The following is a 4,599-nucleotide window of genomic DNA, read 5'->3' as shown; positions in this document are numbered from 1 at the left end:
GCAAAGTACCCCAATAGGACTCCATGCACATTTCGGTCGCTTCAAGGGCGTTGGGATGTGATCAAGCCTATGTGCAGTCGTTGGGCAGCTTGCTTGGAGCAAGTATGCAATGCACCTCCAAGTGAAACAGTGGAATCCGACTACTTGAGTTTGTTTTGCCTTTGTTCAAGTTGTGCATCATCATATTGCATCATATGAAATGATTGCACCATTTCACTTTGTTCAAATTGTGTAGAACAAAATTGCCAACATAGATACAAAGACATGGAAGTTTGGAAGGCAAATTCTTCAAACTAGAGCATTGTTGGGACTTGCTCAAAAAATGCTAGAAGTGAAAGTTGATCGACAAAGAATCCCCAGGAAAGAGAGATTCACTTACAAACATGGATAAATATGAGGATGATGATGGCCCAAGAAATTTGGACAAGCCCGATGGCGACAAAAAGACTAAGGAGAAGATGAAGAGAGAGCACGAAGCATCGAGCTTGACGGAGAAGATTGATGCCATGGTGCAATCAAATGAGTTGATGTTGCTGAAGTCGTTGGAGATCAAGAAAGAGTTGTCCGAGAAGAAGGCAAAGGAGAAGTAAAAAAAGTGGCAATTGCTCAAGGAAGAGGGGTTGCGCAAAGCGGCCATTGAGAAGAGAAGAGCACGTGCCGCTGAAAACAAAGCCATGTCCAAGTTGCTCGGCGAAGAGAACAAGATCATGACAATGAACCGCAATGACATGGACGACCTCATCAAAGAATGGCATGATATGGCAAGGAGAGAAATCTTGAAGAGGAGAATGGTTGCGTCGGCCAGTGCTTGTTACAGTGCTGGAGATGTTTTCTCTACTCCATATGGTGGCAATGTCGATGATTTCGGTGCGGGAGTTGGAACAAGCGCCGGGGGTTGATTTGGTGGTGGCGATGAACTTCAAGATGGACTCGATGGCGCGGAGTGAAGATCGACCAAGATGACGCCAGACGTGGTCGTCACTTTTGCAAGACACTCTTTTGTGTTTGTCCTACTAAACTGAAGCTTTTATTTGCGCGTAAACTGCGTTATGTTGTTTGAATTTGAACTTATTTGTGGGAACATATGTCAAATTCGAAAATTGGGCGTCTTCGGTTTGCGGGTCGACGCGACGGTGCCCGAGCAGACCCCGCAAAAAGTCGACCCGTAAAAAAGTATATTCCACGAATATCCTTTTGGTCTGTTTGGGGGTTCTGCATCTGCGGCCGCACGAGCCAGCCCGCAAAGCCTGTTTTCCGCGAACTGCAAACGCGTTTTGCGGGCCGGCCGGATGCAGGGTCTACCAGACATGCTCTAATCTGCTCAGCCGCTGGAGCACAATCGATCAAACTAACGGATCTGGCATCGCCTCAAGAAAAAGAAAAAAATCAGGGGTGTCTAAAAAAACTTAATTCTCATCTAGACGTGAATTCGTGAATCCGAAAAGAACTCTATGACGACTCCGGTTGGTCGCCGGAGGAAGAAGAGAAAGCGAAAACACGTACGTCGTATTATTACGATTAGAACTCGGACAAGATACCCAAAGGCGGTTCACAAGAGGCTCGAGACCTTCTCGGTTTTGCATTGCGCCAGGCCAAATGGAGTAGCATATAAGGCCATCAACCCTGTTCGCTTGAGCCTCGCAGCTACAGCCATCCTAGGCTGATCTCCGGCGAGCGAGTTCGGCGCAACTCACCAGGGCGTCCATCTCGATCGTCGTGGCCGAACGATGGCAGTGTACTACCGATACAAGGACTGCCTGGAAACGTTCTCCCTGCCCGTCGCGGCGCCTTCCATCACCGTCGGCGAGCTGAAGCGCCTTATCATGAAGACAGGCCGCCATGGTCGCGGCCGGACACGCGGCCGGGGTCCCAGGGAGAGCCTCACGATCTCCAACGAGCAGACCCGCGACGAGTACGCGGACGACGATGCCTTGGCCCTGCCCAACTCGACGGTGATGGTGCGCCGAGTGGCTGTGCCTCCGGAAGATAGCATCGAGCTGTGTCCGTCCGGCACACCCCCACTATGCCCTAGATCGAGGCAAGACAGCGGTGGTTCGTCGTCGAATTCGGCCCCGAGGTCCGCCGGTACCCAGGACGACCAGGCCAAAGCTACCAGCGCGGTGATCGACAACGGCCGTGGAGCAGCGCACAACGGGCGGGCGCCGCCGGCCGGGTACGTGTGCCACAGGTGCCGTGTCCCGGGCCACTTCATCCAGCACTGCCCCACAAACGGCGACTCCAGATTCGACTTCGGAAGGACTCCTGCGCTTGCCCCTCCTAGGCCGGCCGACGAGAGCAACGACGACGGCTTCCCGGCGGATCTCCACTGCAGGATTTGCAAGGAGGTGATGGCCGACGCGGTGGTGGCGAGCAAGTGCTGCTTCAACAGCTTTTGCGCCCGGTGCATCCGAGCGCACATCGTCGCACCAACTCCGAGTGCGCGTGCGGGGCCAAGGCGAGCATGGGCGATCTGGTCCCCAACCCGACGTTGCGCGCCACCATCTCCAACATTCTCGCCGCCAGGGCCAGCAGCGCTTCGGGTGGAACAGAGAAGCAGAGCAGCTCCGCCGCAAGCAACGAGGTCGCGGCGGCAGCATCGCAGGAGAGCAGCAGCAGCCACGCCTCTTCCAAGAAGGGCGCTGCCTCGGAGCCGGAGCACAGCGACGGCAAATCGACGCCGGCTCCAGCGGCGCGCGAGACAACGGACACAGCGGACAACCATGTCGATCATCAGTACGGCTACAGCGCTCCGTTTGCCCCGGCGTGCTACGACCCTTTTCTTGGTGGGATGCCGTGGCCAGCTGATCCTTCCATGTACTACGGCTACGCCGGCATGCCCTACGCTTACGGTGGCGGCACCATGACAGTGCCACCACCAACACGGAACGACGGCGGGCCGTATGGCTACCACGGCGGCAGGAAGAGGACGCGCGCAGATTGTGAGGATCAGAGCTTCCAGAGAAGGTGCGGTGGAGGCAGATCACATGCCGCGTTAGTTTTGCCCAACTGCGCAATGCAGAGGTTCTGATAGGCAGATCATAGGCAAAGGTTCTGATAGCTTCAAATGCCTTGTAATGTATAACCAGCAGTACTGGTTTAGCAAAGAGCTGCAGGCCCTTATATATGCGCAGCTCTTTGTCTTCCCATGTAATTTGATTTTACTGATCCTCATGGGGTGAACCGAACTTAGGTGCAGCCCTTTTGCTTTTCCAATAAAAAATGTTCATCCAACCCTTTTCCTTATTTTGAAGGGGTATTATTTTCTCTTGTGATTCTTCTTTGACGTATGAATCTTGTATGTTTCAATCGTGTAAGCTCTCTTGCTTGGATATGCCATCAAAATATTTCTATAGTTAGTGTCTATTTTGTTCACTTTTGTGTTGTTTTCATGTACTAGTTAATTTGGGGTTCATAGTTTGTACTCCCTCTGTTAACTATTATAAGAGCGTTTAGAATTTCAGACACAGCCGACAAATGGAAAATAGACCATCGTACCCTTGATTTGAATTTCGAGTCGTCTTCCTCCAAGAGCTCGCATCTTCTTTCTCGCGTTGTCCGCTTCATCCAGGCACTCGGCCCCTTCGTCCACGTGGGGGGCCCCGCGTCCAGGCGCCCAGCTTGGTCGCAGCCACCCCAAATTGGTCGCCGCCGGTCTGCACCCACCTGGCTCGTCACCGCGCCACACCCCGTACGTGCTTGGTCGCTTCCGCCCCACATTGATCACCGACGGCCTGCACCCACTTGGCTGGTCGTCCCTACCGCACGCAACATGTGCCTGGTCGCCGCCGGACTGCGCCCACTTGGCTCGTCACCGCCGCCGCACGCAACACGTGTCTGGTCCTCCCCGCGCCAAGGCCTAGTCCTCGTTGCGCCCTGGTCCTCCTCGCCACATGTAACACTCCAGCAGCACTCCAGGCAGGTTCTCCTCGCCTTGAGAGGACACACATGATGTTGATCCAACAAGAGAATGCTTGGACACACATTCTTTCCGGTGATGCAGAGTTTGCAGAAGTTGTGGCTACAATAGTTCTAGACATTAGATAATAAATCGGCCTCCAAATTCTCCCGATCTGAACACACTTGATCTTGGATATTTCAGATTCCTTGAGTCTTTGACCGACTATAGAGCTCCCACGAATATCAAAGAGCTTATTCACGGTGTGCAGGAAGAATTTGATGAGTATGATGACGGGAAACTCAACAGAATATATTCTAACACTTCAGACTATCATGGTGAAAGTGATGAACTATGAAGGAGGAAATTCATATAAAATTCCCCATTTGTGCAAGGAGAGATTGCAAAAGCAAGGAATCGTACCGCCTAGGATTCATTTTTCTCAGTGAAGTTTATGAAAATGCCATAGAGATTCTAAAACAAGGTGTCCAGTGAACAATAAGTCATGGAGTAGTGGAGTATGTTGAGACTCGCAATGCCAGTATGAAGGATGAAATGCTTGCAAAACTAGCTGTGGAGTATGTTGAGACTTGTAGTGCTACGATGAACTTGTTTCTGGAAATCCATCCTTAAGACTTGTATTGTTTGTGGATATGGATTATTTGTAAGTATGAAATGGATTATATTGTGTTGTTTGAAATGGA

At 51.9% G+C, this 4,599-nt stretch overlaps 1 pseudogene; it reads left to right on the top strand.

Moving 5' to 3' along the window:
• Positions 1–1,655: 1,655 nt before the first annotated feature.
• LOC123067609 (E3 ubiquitin ligase PARAQUAT TOLERANCE 3-like) lies at positions 1,656–3,028 on the top strand (annotated as a pseudogene).
• The last annotated feature ends 1,571 nt before the right edge of the window (positions 3,029–4,599 follow it).

The sequence above is a fragment of the Triticum aestivum genome, chromosome 3B (genome assembly GCF_018294505.1).
Source record: "Triticum aestivum cultivar Chinese Spring chromosome 3B, IWGSC CS RefSeq v2.1, whole genome shotgun sequence".
Taxonomy (NCBI): Eukaryota; Viridiplantae; Streptophyta; class Magnoliopsida; order Poales; family Poaceae; genus Triticum; species Triticum aestivum.
The sequence above is the reverse complement of the archived record's forward strand: the minus strand, read 5'-3'. Positions and strand labels throughout refer to the sequence as shown.